Source organism: Lactuca virosa, chromosome 4 (assembly GCF_052849685.1).
Source record: "Lactuca virosa cultivar CGN04683 chromosome 4, Lactuca_virosa_CGN04683_v6, whole genome shotgun sequence".
In the NCBI taxonomy this organism is placed as follows: Eukaryota; Viridiplantae; Streptophyta; class Magnoliopsida; order Asterales; family Asteraceae; genus Lactuca; species Lactuca virosa.
Window position 1 is genome coordinate 193,098,006 of NC_136429.1, and position 23,900 is coordinate 193,121,905.

Sequence of the window (23,900 nt, forward strand, 5' to 3'; positions counted from 1 at the left end):
AATCGAAAAAAATGTGTTTGAAATCGTTTGAAAATTTTTTGTTTGAAATCGAAAAAACTTACCAAAACCGTTCTCTGGCATTATTTGTGAAAATTATAATTAGATAATCGACAATAATGTAGTTGCAACTTGCTCAACTTTGTATCTTATATCTCAGGCTTAGGCTCAAAGAGACAACTAAGATTTTGTCTTGATTAGTCCATCGTTTTTAATGATTCTCTATTTTTAGTCGTGAAGCTCTATACTTGATATGAGGACCTAGTATGACATATGTTCCACAGGGTTTGCAGTTAAACTCCCGGTTTTGCATATTTAGACATTTTGGTGAGCTCAATAGCCACAAAATCTTCATTACTTTACGAAACGGGATCCTTGTTTCCTAGTTGATGGGTGAAATGATTGTGTGGTTTTGATAATAGCAAGGGTGGGGAATGAATACCGGACGAATGGTAACCTGATGGAAGAGTTTGGCGTTGAAGGTGACGACTCGATTCCCATGCATGATGCATCCCTTGTGAATTTATACTTGTTTTATCATTTTTTGTGAGGTTTTGATAGTATGGATTCCTGCAATCAGTGATATGCATGGCATCTCTATCTAGCATTTTTGGGCAGCCTGCAGTTGGAAACGTGAACTGGTTCTTGCTATTGATGTTAATACAATAGTTTTCTTCAACTCACACACTGAATTGGTTCTTCCTCAGTTTTCTTTGGTGCAGGGTATGTGGGATGACCTCAGGCATGGAGCGTACAAGTCATCTGGATTATTAATTAATCATGGTAAACTACAAGGGTCAATGGTACCTGCTGCAACTCTCCTTAAGTGCTTATAACTTTAGTGGAAGTGGCCAGCATGGATGCATTAGAAAAGCTAAGCTTAAACTTTGGATTTGGAGGGGTGCGCCATGCCAAGGCAATAGCTCAACGCCAAGGCGACACTCAAAGACCCCAATAGCAAGCTATTGTGACAGATCTTACCCCATAAAAAATATTATTAATATCAAGTGAGCCGATGGCCCACATATCAGATATTAAAATGATGAGAACAGATACTACACTGATTTTAGCCAAAAGGCCGAGAAAGGTATGAAATTTCCGCAAGGGAAAGGCCTTCCGTTTTGAACCTACTCAAAATTCTCTGTTTGCTTTCCTTGAGGCGATGTGGGACTCATTAACTTTGCACAGGTATTATTATTTAATTTTCTCATGCAACCGACTCAATTAATGGCTTCACTCCCTTCTAGCTAATTAATATTGGTAGTAGACTGCAACAGCTTAGTTTGCTTAATATACCTAGCTACCATATTTTAATATAAAGTATAAACCATAAAACTAGGGTATGGATAGGGGCCGCGCAAACGCAGGCCCCCGCTAACACAAATTATGACGTAGGTTCGACCAACTTGGGCCGACCTTAGACAGGCACCTCTCCGTAATGTGCAATGGAGATCACCAACCTAGGCCATGGACCTTCTTGATCGCCCAAAGACCCAGTCCAGGTAAGTGACTTTTCTGTTCTCCTACCCTCACTTTTTATCCAACAACTACCTTCACTTTTCTTTTCTTCACCCTCCGATGTGGGATGGATTCCTATTCTTAATTCTTTGCCAAACTTACATATACTCCTCTACGTGCTACATCTGTAACTTCCTGCTTTACCTTATTTATATATCCTAATCACAACTTGCCACACTCAATCTCAACTCATCATCAACCCATATAATACTTGTTTGCATTTCATCCCTGCTATTACTTTACCAAATAAACAAAATATATTATATATCAGACTATCACCTCCATGCTTCTCAAGACGATGCAAAAATCTTGGTGATGCCCTTGGACGATATGTTAAAATCACAAGTGATCTTCGGTACAAGCTAGACCAATTGTTAGCACATCGCACCTAAACTCTATGACCTTTTTCATAAGGTGAGAGCACGGAAAAGGGCAATTAAATCAGATGTTGTGCTTCAAGGCCTGCAAAAGTGACACTCAACTGCTTCTACCCAATTCCTTTATCGTCCCTTCACGCAAAATATTTATTTTGCAATATTTAATTTTCAGGTACAATCACGCTTTGTTCTAATCAATATTTCATGCCTCTTTCTCGATACAAAAATTGCCACTTATGAGAATACTTTTTCACGTACGTATTGCTATACACAACTACCCGTGCACATCCATGGCATAAAACCGCCTTATCTTTGACCACGACTTGACCGTTTCGCTGAAAATTGATATTCCATGTGTAAACTGTGGATCAGTTATATTCCTGCTAATACTAAAACTGATAATTAAAAACTATATATGCCTTTACATTGTGTTCTCAGGTTTTGTTTAGAGAAAGGGGCCGAAAAGAAAATTATGTAAAGGGAAAAGGAGAAAAGAAAGTTATTATTTTATTTATCTTATAGACTTGGAAAGAATATAAGGAACCCGACCTTTCATAATGTTCTAGAGTTTCAGGTAAAAGAAAGAAAGCTTATAATTTGATAACTTTGTATTTAACATCACAATACTATACAATTGTTAGAAACAGTAAAGTACAATAATCACTATCAGCAACAACCAAATACATCTATTGCTGGCTAAACCAAAAAGTTCTGGCAAAATCTCTTAACTCTTGCCATGAAATGATTATGCACTAGCTAATGTCAACAGAGCATGATTTCATTCATTAAATTTATCCTAACCTATTAAAAGTTTGTAATTCTAATGGGACAACAAGCATATGTATTTGAAACCATTTAAAAACTAACATTTACCAACTTTGTTGATGTTGAGTATGGTGTATGTCTTATCATACTCCTTATCGCCCCCAATGGATGCAAAATATATTTTTTAACACCAAATATCAATGTAGTAACCATCTTTCTATAATCTGAATGTGAAAGCGGAGTAGCTCGCCGAATCCAAAGTGTCTATCTCTGCCACCAGACTGAACTATTTGATAGGAAGCCTACAGAATGGTCCTGTATGCCATCTTGGTGGGGAACCTCTTCAGCCACGTGAGGCTGGTGAGAAGGCCCGGGAAGCACCAATGCGCTATCGAGCGCTTGCCTCCGGAGTGACGAGTGCTCGACAAGCACAACCAATCACGAAGGTAAGGGCGGCGGGGCAGCCCATTTTTTAAAAGTGGACGTGAGCGCGTTCACCCCGAGGAAGTCGACCAACCTAGATAAAAAAACAAAAAATAATAATAATAATAATAAAGAGCCTGTCCCCATTTGAAGGAAAAGAAGATAAAAAAAAAAGCATAATAAAACTTATTAGGAGGAGAACCGGAATGAAACGCCGGAAACAAACTTAATTAATTTTCATCCTAATAATTTAATATAATCCTTGTATTCGCAAAAATATTAGACAAATATGCCGCTTACTACATAGAGTAAATCAACAAATTTTGGATCAAATATCAATCAGTTAGAGATATCGTCTCTAATGGTAGAAGAATCGATTGGAAACCATTTACATTTCAGATTTATGATCGGAATGTATTGCTAAATCTATAGAGGAATTGTATTTATGGATTCTAGCCTTAGATATTAATGTGGGTTAAAATATTAAAGATTGAATCAACTAACTAAAACCTTATCTCTTATTTTTGATGTCAGGAAATGGTGATCTTCTTCCTCCTCATCCACCCACTCAAAACTCAAACTTCACTCTTCTATCAATTATGTCAAAATAAAAGCTTATTAGTCCAAACTATTTGCACTGGATGCGAAATTTGAAGATGACATTTCGCTATGAGAACAAGGAGTATGTTCTGAATGTGAATTTCGACAAGGATCTGGCCATTGATATGGCCTCAACTCTTGTCAACTAGTTATGATCAATTTATCCTAGCTTATCATTTAAAAAAAACAACAAAAAAACAACATTAATTGAGCTACATAGTCTATAACAAACTGCTAAAGCTGGAATGTAAAAGTCACATTCGAACAGTAGTGTAAATGCACTTGTCATGGCCATTCAACAAGGAAAGGGGAAGAAAAGGAAGACTTATTCCCAACCCAAATGGAAAGGAAAATCCCACATTAGAGAGCCCAATGGTGGGCCAAAGGGAAAGTTCAACTTTGATTCTCCTTATGTCGGTGATCCAAAAGAGGTCGTGTGCTTTCATTGTGGCCAGAAAAGACATTGGAAGAGAAGTTTCCCCAAGTACTTGCAAGAAGTGAGAGAAGCTAAAGGAAAGGTATCTGGCTCCACATCTGGTATGTACTATATAGAAATCAATAACATTCAATTTTCAAATTCTTGGATCCTTGATATGGGATGTGGTTTCTATATTCGTTATGATATATAGGGACTAAGGGAAAGTGAAAGGGCCGAACATGGAAGTTGAACCTGATCATGGGGAATAGATGTATTCCGGCTGTTACCGAGATTGGGACTTATGAGCTTATGTTTGGTGATAGTGTTAGGTTTGATTTAGAAAATTGTTGTTATAGTCAAAAATGACAAAAAAAACATAATTTATTTTCATGGTTTATTTATACAAGGTTATCGTTATGTGTTTGACAATAATGATGGTGCAATTTTAGTTTATAAAATGTTATCCTTGTAATGGCATGTATGAAATTGTTTTGTGTGTTAATGACCTTAGCAATGGTGTATTTAGTATTAGTTCTTCTAATGTTTTAGACCAGGCATCCTTATGGCATTGTCGTATTGGGTATATAAACAAGAAACGCATCGCCCAACTCCAAAAGAATGGAGTGTTGGAATCATTTGACTTGAAGTCAAATGATGAATGTGAATCTTGTCTATTAGGTAAAATGACTAAATTACCTTTCATGGGAACTTGTGAAAGACGTGAAGGAATGTTAGACCTCATCCATACATATGTATGTGGTCCTTTAAAGTCCGACACAAGGGATGATAATTGCTACCATGTGACATTTACTGATGATTATATTAGATATGGCTATATCTATTTAATCAAGCATAAGCCGAAAATCTTTGAAAAGTGTGAAGGGTTTAAGCACGAAGTAGATAATCAATTAGGCAAGAAGATAAGGAGGATCCTATCAGATAGAGATGGATAATATCTTAGTATCGGTTTCAACGATTATCTTAAAGAATGTGAAATTGTTTCAAAATTGACCCTCCCATGACACCACAACTTAATGGTGTAACTGAAAGGCAAAATCAAACCTTACTTGACATGGTTCGTTCCATAATGAGTCAAGCATTATTCCCTATATCATTTTGGGGGTATGCCTTAGAGACAACCACCTGTATCCCTAATCTCGTTCCTACCAAGAAGGTTTCCAAAACACCTCATGAAATGTGGAGTGGGAAACCTCCCTCACTCGTACGTATCAAAGTCTGGGATTTTAAGGCTCTCATTAGGTGTGATACCTAAGATAAACTAAAACTCATATGCTTCGGCTATAGGATCAATCATGTATGTTATGACTTGTACTCACCTTGATGTGGCTTATACTTTAAGCATGCTTAGCTGATATTAAGGAGATCCTGAGGCAACTCATTGGATAACAGTGAAGAACATACTTAAGTATTTACCGAAAACCAAAGATATGATCTTAGTTTTCGGTGGAAAATATGAACTTAAAGTGAGTGGTTATAGTGATGTAAATTTTATAATGGACCGGGATAATAGTTATTCGCAATTTGGCTGGATATTCTTGTTCAATCCGGCAAAATCTCTTAACTCTGGCCATCAAATGATTATGCATTAGCTAAGGTGAACAAAGCATGATTTCATTCGTTAAATTTATCCAAACCTATTGAAAGCTGGTAATTCTCATGGGACAACAAGCATATGTATTTGAAACCATTTTAAAACTAACCTTTACCAACTTTGTTGATGTTGAGTATGGTGTATGTCTTATTATACTCCTTATCGCCCCCAATGGATGAAAAATATATTTTTTAAGACCAAATAGATCAATTTTCATCCTAATAATTTAATATAATCCTTGTATGTGCAAAAATGTTTGACAAATATGCCGCTTAATACATAGAGTAAATCACCAAATTTTGGATCAAATATCTAGGGAGAGTGATAATCAGTTAGAGATATTGTCTCTAATGGTAGAAGAATCGATTGGAAAACATTTAGATTTTCGATTTTTGATTTGAATGTATTGCTAAATCTATTGAGGAATGTAACTAGATGTGCTAAGATGTTGAAAAATGAAGAAATTGTTAGATTTAATGATTTTTGTGTTATTGCAGGTAGAAATTTGTTTTGGATCAATATTTCTAGTATCCTATGAGGGTTCTTAAATATTGAAATTGGTCCCTAAGTCGACTAAAAAGAGTGTGAATCTTGAAAATGGGCAACAACCATTATTTTTGAAAAAAATAAAAGATAGAGAGAGAGAGAGAGTCTCAACACCTTTGGTACAACTTTACAAGGTGTTTTAAAGACAATGTGAAACCTATTCAAAATATGTAAGACCTAATGGATTTGGTACGACCATATATGTTACAGCTTATACATCATTTTACAAGCCATGCAAAATTTTGGCAAACGATGGGTTTTGTTTGGGGCTTTGATATGCACATTCCAATTTATTTAAAGGTTGTATAGAATTTATATGACCATACCAATTCATTTTATAGACACTTACACTTATTCTAGGGATTTTTTTAGGGCTTTTGGTATGGTTTATAAAGTTATTTTCAAGCATGTATAGGGGTGCGATATGTAGGTAGTGCTTTTGGACACACACACTTTCATTAAAGAAAATACTTTTTTGTAGAGTTTACCTATGTACAGTATAGTGTAGATTTATTAAGCAAAAGAACAGTTGGGGTAAATAAATGTTTTTAAGGAACGGAGTATAAACATATTTATAGGTAAAATTATTGGCAATTTAAGAGAAAAAAAAAGTAGGGAAAATCAACAAATGACCACAAAAGAAGGTGTGGTTGAAGAAAATGACCAAAAAATTGCAACTATCATAAAATGACCATGATTTCCATAGGAAGGGTCTCTGCGGAACTCGTTCAGCTATGATAAATTGGAAAATCTCGGAGGAAGTGACACGGGCAGGGGTAAATTCGTAAAAACACAAAGAAGACTTAACAAAATTGAAAGAGTGCCGGTCAAAAATTTAGTTTAAAGTCGAAAAAATTGTGTTTGAAATCGAAAAAAATTATGTTTGAACTTACCAAAATCGAAAAAAATGTGTTTGAAATCGTTTGGAAAATTTTTGTGTGAAATCGAAAAAACTTACCAAAACTTACCAAAATCGAAAAAACTTAATCGACAATAATATAGTTGCAATGCCAGAGGCTTGGCACAACCTGCTCAACTTTGTATCTTATATCTCAGGCTTAGGCTCAAAGAGACAACTAAGATTTTGTCTTGATCGTCCATCGTTTTTAATGATTCTCTATTTTTAGTCGTGAAGCTCTATACTTGATATGAGGACCTTGTATGACATATGTTCCGCTGGGTTTGCAGTTAAACTCCCGGTTTTACATATTTGGACATTTTGGTGAACTCAATAGCCACAAAATCTTCATTACTTTACGAAACGGGATCCTGGTTTCTTAGTTGATGGGTGAAATGATTGTGTCGTTTTGATAATAGCAAGGGTGGGGAATGAATACCGGACGAATGGTAACCTGATGGAAGAGTTTGGCGTTGAAGGTGACGAATCGATTCCCATGCATGATGCATCCCTTGTGAATTTATACTTGTTTTATCATTTTTTGTATTTTTTGTGAGGTTTTGATAGTATGGATTGCTGCAATCAGTGATATGCATGGCAATTCTATCTAGCATTTTTGGGCAGCCTGCAGTTGGAAAAGTGAACTGGTTCTTGCTATTGATGTTAATACCATAGTTTTCTTTAACTCACAAACTGAATTGGTTCTTGCTCAGTTTTCTTTGGTGCAGGGTATGTGGGATGACCTCAGGCATGGAGCGTACAAGTCATCTGGATTATTAATTAATCATGGTAAACTACAAGGGTCAATGGTGCCTGCTGCAACTCTCCTTAAGTGCTTATAACTTTAGTGCGTGGAAGTGGCCAGCATGGATGCATTAGAAAAGCTAAGCTTAAACTTTGGATTTGGAGGGGTGCGCCATGCCAAGGCAATAGTGCAACGCCAAGGCGACACTCAAAGACCCCAATAGCAAGCTATTGTGACGGATCTTTCCCCATAAAAAATAAGATTAATATCGAGTGGGCCGATGGCCCACATATCAGATATTAAACTGATAAGAATAAATACTACACTTGATCTTAGCCAAAAGGCCGAGAAAGGTATGAAATTTCCGTAAACGAAAAGCCTTCCGTTTTGAACCCACTCAACATTCTCTGTTTGCTTTGTTTGAGGGGATGTGGGACTCATTAACTTTGCCCAGGTATTATTATTTTATTTTCTCATCCAGTCACATGCATGCAACCGACTCAACTAATGGCTTCACTGCAATCGCTTAATTTGCTTAATTAATATAGCTACCATATGTTAATATTAATATAAATTATAAACCATGAGACTACCCAACGCAGCAGCACAAAGAAATCTTGATATTTGTCATTAATTTTTTAATTTACCAGCTTCTAATCCAAGTTACCTATTCTATTTATTTGTTATTTTCAGGTTTAAGGTTTCTAAGGAGAGACAGGTATATATGTATCCTATCCTCATAACCACTTGATGATGGGGATGATTTGTTACTTGATTATGATCGATGCAACCTATCCAAATCTGAGTCAACAGAAACTATGCATGGGCCTAACCAAATCTGAATCAACAGAAATTACGCACGGGTTTCTTTTTTGGCTTTGAACTCCCTCTTATATAATATATATCACATACACCAACAAAGACAAGACGTCCGTTTGGAAATATATATTTATAATAATCTTAAAACTAGAGTATAGGTAGGGGCCGCGCGAACGCAGGCCCCCGCTAACACAAATTATGACGTAGGTTCGACCAACTTGGGCCGACCTTAGACAGGCACCTCTCCGTAATGTGCAATGGAGATCACCAACCTAGGCCATGGACCTTCTTGATCGCCCAAAGACCCCGTCCAGGTAAGTGACTTTTCCGTTCCCCTACCCTCACTTTTTATCCAACAACTACCTTCACTTTTCTTTTTTTCACCCTCCGATGTGGGATGGATTCCTATTCTTAATTCTTTGCCAAACTTACATATAAGATGTGGGATGGATTCTTATTCTTAATTCTTTGCCAAACTTACATATACAACTCTACGTACTGCATCTCTAACTTCATGCTTTACCTTATTTATATATATCCTAATCACAAAAACACAACTTGCCACACTCAATCTCAACTCATCATCAACCCATATAATACTTGCTTGCATTTCATCCCTGCTATTACTTTACCAAATAAACAAAATATATTATATATCAGACTATCACCTCCATGCTTCTCAAGACGATGCAAAAAATCTTGGTGATGCCCTTGGACGATGTTGTGCTTCAAGGCCTGCAAAAGTGACACTCAGCTACATCTACCCAATTCCTTTATCATCCCTTCACGCAAAATATTTATTTTGCAATATATATGTTGCTTATATGTACAATCACGCTTTGCTCTAATCAATATTTCATGCTTCTTTCTCTATACAAAAATTGCCACTTATGATAACACTTTTTCACGTACGTATTGTTATACACAACTACCCGTGCGCATCCATGGCATAAAACCGCCTTATCTTTGACCACGACTCGACCATTTCGCTGAAAATTGATATTCCATGTGTAAACTGTGGATCAGTTATATTTCTGCTAATAGTAAAACTGATAATTAAAAACTATATATGCCTTGACATTGTGTTCTCGAGTTTTGTTCAAAGAAAGGGGCCGAAAAGAAAAATATGGAAAGGGAAAAGGAGAATAGAGAGTTATTATTTTATTTATCTTATATTGTTGGAAAGAATATAAGGAATCCGACCTTTCATAATGTTCTAGAGTTTCAGGTAAAAGAAAGAAAGCTTATAATTTGATAACCTTGTATTCAACATCACAAATACCATACAATTGTTAGAAACAGTAAAATACAATAATCACTATCAGAAACAACCAAATCCATCTATTGCTGGCTAAACCAAAAACTTCCGGCAAAATCTCTTAACTCTGGCCATCAAATGATTATGCATTAGCTAAGGTGAACAAAGCATGATTTCATTCGTTAAATTTATCCAAACCTATTGAAAGCTGGTAATTCTCATGGGACAACAAGCATATGTATTTGAAACCATTTTAAAACTAACCTTTACCAACTTTGTTGATGTTGAGTATGGTGTATGTCTTATTATACTCCTTATCGCCCCCCAATGGATGAAAAATATATTTTTTAAGACCAAATAGATCAATTTTCATCCTAATAATTTAATATAATCCTTGTATGTGCAAAAATGTTTGACAAATATGCCGCTTAATACATAGAGTAAATCACCAAATTTTGGATCAAATATCTAGGGAGACTGATAATCAGTTAGAGATATTGTCTCTAATGGTAGAAGAATCGATTGGAAAACATTTAGATTTTCGATTTTTGATTCGAATGTATTGCTAAATCTATTGAGGAATGTAACTAGATGTGCTAAGATGTTGAAAAATGAAGAAATTGTTAGATTTAATGATTTTTGTGTTATTGCAGGTAGAAATTTGTTTTGGATCAATATTTCCAGTATCCTATGAGGGTTCTTAAATATTGAAATTGGTCCCTAAGTCGACTAAAAAGAGTGTGAATCTTGAAAATGGGCAACAACCATTATTTTTGAAAAAAATAAAAGATAGAGAGAGAGAGAGAGAGAGAGAGAGTCTCAACACCTTTGGTACAACTTTACAAGGTGTTTTAAAGACAATGTGAAACCTATTCAAAATATGTAAGACCTAATGGATTTGGTACGACCATATATGTTACAGCTTATACATCATTTTACAAGCCATGCAAAATTTTGGCAAACGATGGGTTTTGTTTGGGGCTTTGATATGCACATTCCAATTTATTTAAAGATTGTATAGAATTTATATGACCATACCAATTCATTTTATAGACACTTACACTTATTCTAGGGATTTTTTTAGGGCTTTTGGTATGGTTTATAAAGTTATTTTCAAGCATGTATAGGGGTGCGATATGTAGGTAGTGCTTTTGGACACACACACTTTCATTAAAGAAAATACTTTTTTGTAGAGTTTACCTATGTACAGTATAGTGTAGATTTATTAAGCAAAAGAACAGTTGCGGTAAATAAATGTTTTTAAGGAACGGAGTATAAACATATTTATAGGTAAAATTATTGGCAATTTAAGAGAAAAAAAAGTAAGGAAAATCAACAAATGACCACAAAAGAAGGTGTGGTTGAAGAAAATGACCAAAAAATTGCAACTATCATAAAATGACCATGATTTCCATAGGAAGGGTCTCTGCGGAACTCGTTCAGCTATGATAAATTGGAAAATCTCGGAGGAAGTGACACGGGCAGGGGTAGATTCGTAAAAACACAAAGAAGACTTAACAAAATTGAAAGGGTGCTGGTCAAAAATTTAGTTTAAAGTCGAAAAAATTGTGTTTGAAATCGAAAAAAATTATGTTTGAACTTACCAAAATCGAAAAAAATGTGTTTGAAATCGTTTGGAAAATTTTTGTGTGAAATCGAAAAAACTTACCAAAATCGTTCTCTGGCATTATTTGTGAAAATTATAATTAGATAATCGACAATAATATAGTTGCAATGCCAGAGGCTTGGCACAACCTGCTCAACTTTGTATCTTATATCTCAGGCTTAGGCTCAAAGAGACAACTAAGATTTTGTCTTGATCGTCCATCGTTTTTAATGATTCTCTATTTTTAGTCGTGAAGCTCTATACTTGATATGAGGACCTTGTATGACATATGTTCCACCGGGTTTGCAGTTAAACTCCCGGTTTTACATATTTGGACATTTTGGTGAACTCAATAGCCACAAAATCTTCATTACTTTACGAAACGGGATCCTGGTTTCTTAGTTGATGGGTGAAATGATTGTGTCGTTTTGATAATAGCAAGGGTGGGGAATGAATACCGGACGAATGGTAACCTGATGGAAGAGTTTGGCGTTGAAGGTGACGAATCGATTCCCATGCATGATGCATCCCTTGTGAATTTATACTTGTTTTATCATTTTTTGTATTTTTTGTGAGGTTTTGATAGTATGGATTGCTGCAATCAGTGATATGCATGGCAACTCTATCTAGCATTTTTGGGCAGCCTGCAGTTGGAAAAGTGAACTGGTTCTTGCTATTGATGTTAATACCATAGTTTTCTTTAACTCACAAACTGAATTGGTTCTTGCTCAGTTTTCTTTGGTGCAGGGTATGTGGGATGACCTCAGGCATGGAGCGTACAAGTCATCTGGATTATTAATTAATCATGGTAAACTACAAGGGTCAATGGTACCTGCTGCAACTCTCCTTAAGTGCTTATAACTTTAGTGCGTGGAAGTGGCCAGCATGGATGCATTAGAAAAGCTAAGCTTAAACTTTGGATTTGGAGGGGTGCGCCATGCCAAGGCAATAGTGCAACGCCAAGGCGACACTCAAAGACCCCAATAACAAGCTATTGTGACCGATCTTTCCCCATAAAAAATAAGATTAATATCGAGTGGGCCGATGGCCCACATATCAGATATTAAACTGATAAGAACAAATACTACACTTGATCTTAGCCAAAAGGCCGAGAAAGGTATGAAATTTCCGTAAACGAAAAGCCTTCCGTTTTGAACCCACTCAACATTCTCTGTTTGCTTTGTTTGAGGGGATGTGGGACTCATTAACTTTGCCCAGGTATTATTATTTTATTTTCTCATCCAGTCACATGCATGCAACCGACTCAACTAATGGCTTCACTGCAATCGCTTAATTTTCTTAATTAATATAGCTACCATATGTTAATATTAATATAAATTATAAACCATGAGACTACCCAACGCAGCAGCACAAAGAAATCTTGATATTTGTCATTAATTTTTTAATTTACCAGCTTCTAATCCAAGTTACCTATTCTATTTATTTGTTATTTTCAGGTTTAAGGTTTCTAAGGAGAGACAGGTATATATGTATCCTATCCTCATAACCACTTGATGATGGGGATGATTTGTTACTTGATTATGATCGATGCAACCTATCCAAATCTGAGTCAACAGAAACTATGCATGGGCCTAACCAAATCTGAATCAACAGAAATTACGCACGGGTTTCTTTTTTGGCTTTGAACTCCCTCTTATATAATATATATCACATACACCAACAAAGACAAGACGTCCGTTTGGAAATATATATTTATAATAATCTTAAAACTAGAGTATAGGTAGGGGCCGCGCGAACGCAGGCCCCCGCTAACACAAATTATGACGTAGGTTCGACCAACTTGGGCCGACCTTAGACAGGCACCTCTCCGTAATGTGCAATGGAGATCACCAACCTAGGCCATGGACCTTCTTGATCGCCCAAAGACCCCGTCCAGGTAAGTGACTTTTCCGTTCCCCTACCCTCACTTTTTATCCAACAACTACCTTCACTTTTCTTTTTTTCACCCTCCGATGTGGGATGGATTCCTATTCTTAATTCTTTGCCAAACTTACATATAAGATGTGGGATGGATTCTTATTCTTAATTCTTTGCCAAACTTACATATACAACTCTACGTACTGCATCTCTAACTTCATGCTTTACCTTATTTATATATATCCTAATCACAAAAACACAACTTGCCACACTCAATCTCAACTCATCATCAACCCATATAATACTTGCTTGCATTTCATCCCTGCTATTACTTTACCAAGTAAACAAAATATATTATATATCAGACTATCACCTCCATGCTTCTCAAGACGATGCAAAAAATCTTGGTGATGCCCTTGGACGATGTTGTGCTTCAAGGCCTGCAAAAGTGACACTCAGCTACATCTACCCAATTCCTTTATCATCCCTTCACGCAAAATATTTATTTTGCAATATATATGTTGCTTATATGTACAATCACGCTTTGCTCTAATCAATATTTCATGCTTCTTTCTCTATACAAAAATTGCCACTTATGATAACACTTTTTCACGTACGTATTGTTATACACAACTACCCGTGCGCATCCATGGCATAAAACCGCCTTATCTTTGACCACGACTCGACCATTTCGCTGAAAATTGATATTCCATGTGTAAACTGTGGATCAGTTATATTTCTGCTAATAGTAAAACTGATAATTAAAAACTATATATGCCTTGACATTGTGTTCTCGAGTTTTGTTCAAAGAAAGGGGCCGAAAAGAAAAATATGGAAAGGGAAAAGGAGAATAGAGAGTTATTATTTTATTTATCTTATATTGTTGGAAAGAATATAAAGAATCCGACCTTTCATAATGTTCTAGAGTTTCAGGTAAAAGAAAGAAAGCTTATAATTTGATAACTTTGTATTCAACATCACAAATACCATACAATTGTTAGAAACAGTAAAATACAATAATCACTATCAGAAACAACCAAATCCATCTATTGCTGGCTAAACCAAAAAGTTCCGGCAAAATCTCTTAACTCTGGCCATCAAATGATTATGCATTAGCTAAGGTGAACAAAGCATGATTTCATTCGTTAAATTTATCCAAACCTATTGAAAGCTGGTAATTCTCATGGGACAACAAGCATATGTATTTGAAACCATTTTAAAACTAACCTTTACCAACTTTGTTGATGTTGAGTATGGTGTATGTCTTATTATACTCCTTATCGCCCCCAATGGATGAAAAATATATTTTTTAAGACCAAATAGATCAATTTTCATCCTAATAATTTAATATAATCCTTGTATGTGCAAAAATGTTTGACAAATATGCCGCTTAATACATAGAGTAAATCACCAAATTTTGGATCAAATATCTAGGGAGACTGATAATCAGTTAGATATATTGTCTCTAATGGTAGAAGAATCGATTGGAAAACATTTAGATTTTCGATTTTTGATTTGAATGTATTGCTAAATCTATTGAGGAATGTAACTAGATGTGCTAAGATGTTGAAAAATGAAGAAATTGTTAGATTTAATGATTTTTGTGTTATTGCAGGTAGAAATTTGTTTTGGATCAATATTTCCAGTATCCTATGAGGGTTCTTAAATATTGAAATTGGTCCCTAAGTCGACTAAAAAGAGTGTGAATCTTGAAAATGGGCAACAACCATTATTTTTGAAAAAAAAAAAAGATAGAGAGAGAGAGAGAGAGAGAGAGTCTCAACACCTTTGGTACAACTTTACAAGGTGTTTTAAAGACAATGTGAAACCTATTCAAAATATGTAAGACCTAATGGATTTGGTACGACCATATATGTTACAGCTTATACATCATTTTACAAGCCATGCAAAATTTTGGCAAACGATGGGTTTTGTTTGGGGCTTTGATATGCACATTCCAATTTATTTAAAGGTTGTATAGAATTTATATGACCATACCAATTCATTTTATAGACACTTACACTTATTCTAGGGATTTTTTTAGGGCTTTTGGTATGGTTTATAAAGTTATTTTCAAGCATGTATAGGGGTGCGATATGTAGGTAGTGCTTTTGGACACACACACTTTCATTAAAGAAAATACTTTTTTGTAGAGTTTACCTATGTACAGTATAGTGTAGATTTATTAAGCAAAAGAACAGTTGCGGTAAATAAATGTTTTTAAGGAACGGAGTATAAACATATTTATAGGTAAAATTATTGGCAATTTAAGAGAAAAAAAGTAGGGAAAATCAACAAATGACCACAAAAGAAGGTGTGGTTGAAGAAAATGACCAAAAAATTGCAACTATCATAAAATGACCATGATTTCCATAGGAAGGGTCTCTGCGGAACTCGTTCAGCTATGATAAATTGGAAAATCTCGGAGGAAGTGACACGGGCAGGGGTAAATTCGTAAAAACACAAAGAAGACTTAACAAAATTGAAAAGGTGCTGGTCAAAAATTTAGTTTAAAGTTGAAAAAATTGTGTTTGAAATCGAAAAAGTTGTGTTTGAAATCGAAAAAAATTATGTTTGAACTTACCAAAATCGAAAAAAATGTGTTTGAAATCGTTTGGAAAATTTTTGTTTGAAATCGAAAAAACTTACCAAAATCGTTCTCTGGCATTATTTGTGAAAATTATAATTAGATAATCGACAATAATATAGTTGCAATGCCAGAGGCTTGGCACAACCTGCTCAACTTTGTATCTTATATCTCAGGCTTAGGCTCAAAGAGACAACTAAGATTTTGTCTTGATCGTCCATCGTTTTTAATGATTCTCTATTTTTAGTCGTGAAGCTCTATACTTGATATGAGGACCTTGTATGACATATGTTCCACCGGGTTTGCAGTTAAACTCCCGGTTTTACATATTTGGACATTTTGGTGAACTCAATAGCCACAAAATCTTCATTACTTTACGAAACGGGATCCTGGTTTCTTAGTTGATGGGTGAAATGATTGTGTCGTTTTGATAATAGCAAGGGTGGGGAATGAATACCGGACGAATGGTAACCTGATGGAAGAGTTTGGCGTTGAAGGTGACGAATCGATTCCCATGCATGATGCATCCCTTGTGAATTTATACTTGTTTTATCATTTTTTGTATTTTTTGTGAGGTTTTGATAGTATGGATTGCTGCAATCAGTGATATGCATGGCAACTCTATCTAGCATTTTTGGGCAGCCTGCAGTTGGAAAAGTGAACTGGTTCTTGCTATTGATGTTAATACCATAGTTTTCTTTAACTCACAAACTGAATTGGTTCTTGCTCAGTTTTCTTTGGTGCAGGGTATGTGGGATGACCTCAGGCATGGAGCGTACAAGTCATCTGGATTATTAATTAATCATGGTAAACTACAAGGGTCAATGGTACCTGCTGCAACTCTCCTTAAGTGCTTATAACTTTAGTGCGTGGAAGTGGCCAGCATGGATGCATTAGAAAAGCTAAGCTTAAACTTTGGATTTGGAGGGGTGCGCCATGCCAAGGCAATAGTGCAACGCCAAGGCGACACTCAAAGACCCCAATAGCAAGCTATTGTGACGGATCTTTCCCCACAAAAAATAAGATTAATATCGAGTGGGCCGATGGCGCACATATCAGATATTAAACTGATAAGAACAGATACTACACTTGATCTTAGCCAAAAGGCCGAGAAAGGTATGAAATTTCCGTAAACGAAAAGCCTTCCGTTTTGAACCCACTCAACATTCTCTGTTTGCTTTGTTTGAGGCGATGTGGGACTCATTAACTTTGCCCAGGTATTATTATTTTATTTTCTCATCCAGTCACATGCATGCAACCGACTCAACTAATGGCTTCACTGCAATCGCTTAATTTTCTTAATTAATATAGCTACCATATGTTAATATTAATATAAATTATAAACCATGAGACTACCCAACGCAGCAGCACAAAGAAATCTTGATATTTGTCATTAATTTTTTAATTTACCAGCTTCTAATCCAAGTTACCTATTCTATTTATTTGTTATTTTCAGGTTTAAGGTTTCTAAGGAGAGACAGGTATATATGTATCCTATCCTCATAACCACTTGATGATGGGGATGATTTGTTACTTCATTATGATCGATGCAACCTATCCAAATCTGAGTCAACAGAAACTATGCATGGGCCTAACCAAATCTGAATCAACAGAAATTACGCACGGGTTTCTTTTTTGGCTTTGAACTCCCTCTTATATAATATATATCACATACACCAACAAAGACAAGACGTCCGTTTGGAAATATATATTTATAATAATCTTAAAACTAGAGTATAGGTAGGGGCCGCGCGAACGCAGGCCCTTGCTAACACAAATTATGACGTAGGTTCGACCAACTTGGGCCGACCTTAGACAGGCACCTCTCCGTAATGTGCAATGGAGATCACCAACCTAGGCCATGGACCTTCTTGATCGCCCAAAGACCCCGTCCAGGTAAGTGACTTTTCCGTTCCCCTACCCTCACTTTTTATCCAACAACTACCTTCACTTTTCTTTTTTTCACCCTCCGATGTGGGATGGATTCCTATTCTTAATTCTTTGCCAAACTTACATATAAGATGTGGGATGGATTCTTATTCTTAATTCTTTGCCAAACTTACATATACAACTCTACGTACTGCATCTCTAACTTCATGCTTTACCTTATTTATATATATCCTAATCACAAAAACACAACTTGCCACACTCAATCTCAACTCATCATCAACCCATATAATACTTGCTTGCATTTCATCCCTGCTATTACTTTACCAAATAAACAAAATATATTATATATCATACTATCACCTCCATGCTTCTCAAGACGATGCAAAAAATCTTGGTGATGCCCTTGGACGATGTTGTGCTTCAAGGCCTGCAAAAGTGACACTCAGCTACATCTACCCAATTCCTTTATCATCCCTTCACGCAAAATATTTATTTTGCAATATATATGTTGCTTATATGTACAATCATGCTTTGCTCTAATCAATATTTCATGCTTCTTTCTCTATACAAAAATTGCCACTTATGATAACACTTTTTCACGTACGTATTGTTATACACAACTACCCGTGCGCATCCATGGCATAAAACCGCCTTATCTTTGACCACGACTCGACCATTTCGCTGAAAATTTATATTCCATGTGTAAACTGTGGATCATTTATATTTCTGCTAATAGTAAAAACTGATAATTAAAAACTATATATGCCTTGACATTGTGTTCTCGAGTTTTGTTCAAAGAAAGGGGCCGAAAAGAAAAATATGGAAAGGGAAAAGGAGAATAGAGAGTTATTATTTTATTTATCTTATATTGTTGGAAAGAATATAAGGAATCCGACCTTTCATAATGTTCTAGAGTTTCAGGTAAAAGAAAGAAAGCTTATAATTTGATAACCTTGTATTCAACATCACAAATACCATACAATTGTTAGAAACAGTAAAATACAATAATCACTATCAGAAACAACCAAATCCATCTATTGCTGGCTAAACCAAAAAGTTCCGGCAAAATCTCTTAACTCTGGCCGTCAAATGATTATGCATTAGCTAAGGTGAACAAAGCATGATTTCATTCGTTAAATTTATCCAAACCTATTGAAAGCTGGTAATTCTCATGGGACAACAAGCATATGTATTTGAAACCATTTTAAAACTAACCTTTACCAACTTTGTTGATGTTGAGTATGGTGTATGTCTTATTATACTCCTTATCGCCCCCAATGGATGAAAAATATATTTTTTAAGACCAAATAGATCAATTTTCATCCTAATAATTTAATATAATCCTTGTATGTGCAAAAATGTTTGACAAATATGCCGCTTAATACATAGAGTAAATCACCAAATTTTGGATCAAATATCTAGGGAGACTGATAATCAGTTAGAGATATTGTCTCTAATGGTAGAAGAATCGATTGGAAAACATTTAGATTTTCGATTTTTGATTTGAATGTATTGCTAAATCTATTGAGGAATGTAACTAGATGTGCTAAGATGTTGAAAAATGAAGAAATTGTTAGATTTAATGATTTTTGTGTTATTGCAGGTAGAAATTTGTTTTGGATCAATATTTCCAGTATCCTATGAGGGTTCTTAAATATTGAAATTGGTCCCTAAGTCGACTAAAAAGAGTGTGAATCTTGAAAATGGGCAACAACCATTATTTTTGAAAAAAAGAAAAGATAGAGAGAGAGAGAGAGAGAGTCTCAACACCTTTGGTACAACTTTACAAGGTGTTTTAAAGACAATGTGAAACCTATTCAAAATATGTAAGACCTAATGGATTTGGTACGACCATATATGTTACAGCTTATACATCATTTTACAAGCCATGCAAAATTTTGGCAAACGATGGGTTTTGTTTGGGGCTTTGATATGCACATTCCAATTTATTTAAAGGTTGTATAGAATTTATATGACCATACCAATTCATTTTATAGACACTTACACTTATTCTAGGGATTTTTTTAGGGCTTTTGGTATGGTTTATAAAGTTATTTTCAAGCATGTATAGGGGTGCGATATGTAGGTAGTGCTTTTGGACACACACACTTTCATTAAAGAAAATACTTTTTTGTAGAGTTTACCTATGTACAGTATAGTGTAGATTTATTAAGCAAAAGAACAGTTGCGGTAAATAAATGTTTTTAAGGAACGGAGTATAAACATATTTATAGGTAAAATTATTGGCAATTTAAGAGAAAAAAAGTAGGGAAAATCAACAAATGACCACAAAAGAAGGTGTGGTTGAAGAAAATGACCAAAAAATTGCAACTATCATAAAATGACCATGATTTCCATAGGAAGGGTCTCTGCGGAACTCGTTCAGCTATGATAAATTGGAAAATCTCGGAGGAAGTGACACGGGCAGAGGTAAATTCGTAAAAACACAAAGAAGACTTAACAAAATTGAAAAGGTGCTGGTCAAAAATTTAGTTTAAAGTTGAAAAAATTGTGTTTGAAATCGAAAAAGTTGTGTTTGAAATCGAAAAAAATTATGTTTGAACTTACCAAAATCGAAAAAAATGTGTTTGAAATCGTTTGGAAAATTTTTGTTTGAAATCGAAAAAACTTACCAAAATCGTTCTCTGGCATTATTTGTGAAAATTATAATTAGATAATCGACAATAATATAGTTGCAATGCCAGAGGCTTGGCACAACCTGCTCAACTTTGTATCTTATATCTCAGGCTTAGGCTCAAAGAGACAACTAAGATTTTGTCTTGATCGTCCATCGTTTTTAATGATTCTCTATTTTTAGTCGTGAAGCTCTATACTTGATATGAGGACCTTGTATGACATATGTTCCACCGGGTTTGCAGTTAAACTCCCGGTTTTACATATTTGGACATTTTGGTGAACTCAATAGCCACAAAATCTTCATTACTTTACGAAACGGGATCCTGGTTTCTTAGTTGATGGGTGAAATGATTGTGTCGTTTTGATAATAGCAAGGGTGGGGAATGAATACCGGACGAATGGTAACCTGATGGAAGAGTTTGGCGTTGAAGGTGACGAATCGATTCCCATGCATGATGCATCCCTTGTGAATTTATACTTGTTTTATCATTTTTTGTATTTTTTGTGAGGTTTTGATAGTATGGATTGCTGCAATCAGTGATATGCATGGCAACTCTATCTAGCATTTTTGGGCAGCCTGCAGTTGGAAAAGTGAACTGGTTCTTGCTATTGATGTTAATACCATAGTTTTCTTTAACTCACAAACTGAATTGGTTCTTGCTCAGTTTTCTTTGGTGCAGGGTATGTGGGATGACCTCAGGCATGGAGCGTACAAGTCATCTGGATTATTAATTAATCATGGTAAACTACAAGGGTCAATGGTACCTGCTGCAACTCTCCTTAAGTGCTTATAACTTTAGTGCGTGGAAGTGGCCAGCATGGATGCATTAGAAAAGCTAAGCTTAAACTTTGGATTTGGAGGGGTGCGCCATGCCAAGGCAATAGTGCAACGCCAAGGCGACACTCAAAGACCCCAATAGCAAGCTATTGTAACGGATCTTTCCCCATAAAAAATAAGATTAATATCGAGTGGGCCGATGACCCACATATCAGATATTAAACTGATAAGAACAGATACTACACTTGATCTTAGCCAAAAGGCCGAGAAAGGTATGAAATTTCCGTAAACGAAAAGCCTTCCGTTTTGAACCCACTCAACATTCTCTGTTTGCTTTGTTTGAGGCGATGTGGGACTCATTAACTTTGCCCAGGTATTATTATTTTATTTTCTCATCCAGTCACATGCATGCAACCGACTCAACTAATGGCTTCACTGCAATCGCTTAATTTGCTTAATTAATATAGCTACCATATGTTAATATTAATATAAATTATAAACCATGAGACTACCCAACGCAGCAGCACAAAGAAATCTTGATATTTGTCATTAATTTTTTAATTTACCAGCTTCTAATCCAAGTTACCTATTCTATTTATTTGTTATTTTCAGGTTTAAGGTTTCTAAGGAGAGACAGGTATATATGTATCCTATCCTCATAACCACTTGATGATGGGGATGATTTGTTACTTGACTATGATCGATGCAACCTATCCAAATCTGAGTCAACAGAAACTATGCATGGGCCTAACCAAATCTGAATCAACAGAAATTACGCACGGGTTTCTTTTTTGGCTTTGAACTCCCTCTTATATAATATATATCACATACACCAACAAAGACAAGACGTCCGTTTGGAAATATATATTTATAATAATCTTAAAACTAGAGTATGGGTAGGGGCCGCGCGAACGCAGGCCCCCGCTAACACAAATTATGACGTAGGTTCGACCAACTTGGGCCGACCTTAGACAGGCACCTCTCCGTAATGTGCAATGGAGATCACCAACCTAGGCCATGGACCTTCTTGATCGCCCAAAGACCCCGTCCAGGTAAGTGACTTTTCCGTTCCCCTACCCTCACTTTTTATCCAACAACTACCTTCACTTTTCTTTTTTTCACCCTCCGATGTGGGATGGATTTCTATTCTTAATTCTTTGCCAAACTTACATATAAGATGTGGGATGGATTCCTATTCTTAATTCTTTGCCAAACTTACATATACAACTCTACGTACTGCATCTCTAACTTCATGCTTTACCTTATTTATATATATCCTAATCACAAAAACACAACTTGCCACACTCAATCTCAACTCATCATCAACCCATATAATACTTGCTTGCATTTCATCCCTGCTATTACTTTACCAAATAAACAAAATATATTATATATCATACTATCACCTCCATGCTTCTCAAGACGATGCAAAAAATCTTGGTGATGCCCTTGGACGATGTTGTGCTTCAAGGCCTGCAAAAGTGACACTCAGCTACATCTACCCAATTCCTTTATCGTCCCTTCACGCAAAATATTTATTTTGCAATATATATGTTGCTTATATGTACAATCACGCTTTGCTCTAATCAATATTTCATGCTTCTTTCTCTATACAAAAATTGCCACTTATGATAACACTTTTTCACGTACGTATTGTTATACACAACTACCCGTGCGCATCCATGGCATAAAACCGCCTTATCTTTGACCACGACTCGACCATTTCGCTGAAAATTGATATTCTATGTGTAAACTGTGGATCAGTTATATTTCTGCTAATAGTAAAACTGATAATTAAAAACTATATATGCCTTGACATTGTGTTCTAGAGTTTTGTTCAAAGAAAGGGGCCGAAAAGAAAAATATGGAAAGGGAAAAGGAGAATAGAGAGTTATTATTTTATTTATCTTATATTGTTGGAAAGAATATAAGGAATCCGACCTTTCATAATGTTCTAGAGTTTCAGGTAAAAGAAAGAAAGCTTATAATTTGATAACTTTGTATTCAACATCACAAATACCATACAATTGTTAGAAACAGTAAAATACAATAATCACTATCAGAAACAACCAAATCCATCTATTGCTGGCTAAACCAAAACGTTCCGGCAAAATCTCTTAACTCTGCCATCAAATGATTATGCATTAGCTAAGGTGAACAAAGCATGATTTCATTCGTTAAATTTATCCAAACCTATTGAAAGCTGGTAATTCTCATGGGACAACAAGCATATGTATTTGAAACCATTTTAAAACTAACCTTTACCAACTTTGTTGATGTTGAGTATGGTGTATGTCTTATTATACTCCTTATCGCCCCCAATGGATGAAAAATATATTTTTTAAGACCAAATAGATCAATTTTCATCCTAATAATTTAATATAATCCTTGTATGTGCAAAAATGTTTGACAAATATGCCGCTTAATACATAGAGTAAATCACCAAATTTTGGATCAAATATCTAGGGAGACTGATAATCAGTTAGATATATTGTCTCTAATGGTAGAAGAATCGATTGGAAAACATTTAGATTTTCGATTTTTGATT

The 23,900-nt window shown here is 35.4% G+C and overlaps 10 non-coding genes across 10 annotated transcripts; all 10 read right to left on the reverse strand.

The window, feature by feature from the left end:
• Positions 1-893: 893 nt before the first annotated feature.
• LOC145110040 (U2 spliceosomal RNA) lies at positions 894-1,088 on the reverse strand. Its single transcript, XR_013709434.1, has one exon. It is a non-coding gene; the product is annotated as a U2 spliceosomal RNA (small nuclear RNA).
• Positions 1,089-1,343: 255 nt separating this feature from the next.
• On the reverse strand, positions 1,344-1,507 carry LOC145110630 (U1 spliceosomal RNA). The gene has a single exon (XR_013709995.1). It is a non-coding gene; the product is annotated as a U1 spliceosomal RNA (small nuclear RNA).
• A 6,553-nt stretch (positions 1,508-8,060) lies between these two features.
• LOC145110013 (U2 spliceosomal RNA) lies at positions 8,061-8,256 on the reverse strand. The gene has a single exon (XR_013709409.1). It is a non-coding gene; the product is annotated as a U2 spliceosomal RNA (small nuclear RNA).
• Positions 8,257-8,876: 620 nt separating this feature from the next.
• On the reverse strand, positions 8,877-9,040 carry LOC145110598 (U1 spliceosomal RNA). The gene has a single exon (XR_013709965.1). It is a non-coding gene; the product is annotated as a U1 spliceosomal RNA (small nuclear RNA).
• A 3,467-nt stretch (positions 9,041-12,507) lies between these two features.
• LOC145110014 (U2 spliceosomal RNA) lies at positions 12,508-12,703 on the reverse strand. The gene has a single exon (XR_013709410.1). It is a non-coding gene; the product is annotated as a U2 spliceosomal RNA (small nuclear RNA).
• Positions 12,704-13,323: 620 nt separating this feature from the next.
• LOC145110599 (U1 spliceosomal RNA) lies at positions 13,324-13,487 on the reverse strand. Its single transcript, XR_013709966.1, has one exon. It is a non-coding gene; the product is annotated as a U1 spliceosomal RNA (small nuclear RNA).
• A 3,484-nt stretch (positions 13,488-16,971) lies between these two features.
• LOC145109990 (U2 spliceosomal RNA) lies at positions 16,972-17,167 on the reverse strand. The gene has a single exon (XR_013709383.1). It is a non-coding gene; the product is annotated as a U2 spliceosomal RNA (small nuclear RNA).
• Positions 17,168-17,787: 620 nt separating this feature from the next.
• Positions 17,788-17,951, reverse strand: LOC145110579 (U1 spliceosomal RNA). The gene has a single exon (XR_013709947.1). It is a non-coding gene; the product is annotated as a U1 spliceosomal RNA (small nuclear RNA).
• Positions 17,952-21,432: 3,481 nt separating this feature from the next.
• LOC145109975 (U2 spliceosomal RNA) lies at positions 21,433-21,628 on the reverse strand. The gene has a single exon (XR_013709369.1). It is a non-coding gene; the product is annotated as a U2 spliceosomal RNA (small nuclear RNA).
• A 620-nt stretch (positions 21,629-22,248) lies between these two features.
• LOC145110600 (U1 spliceosomal RNA) lies at positions 22,249-22,412 on the reverse strand. The gene has a single exon (XR_013709967.1). It is a non-coding gene; the product is annotated as a U1 spliceosomal RNA (small nuclear RNA).
• Between the last annotated feature and the right edge of the window lie 1,488 nt (positions 22,413-23,900).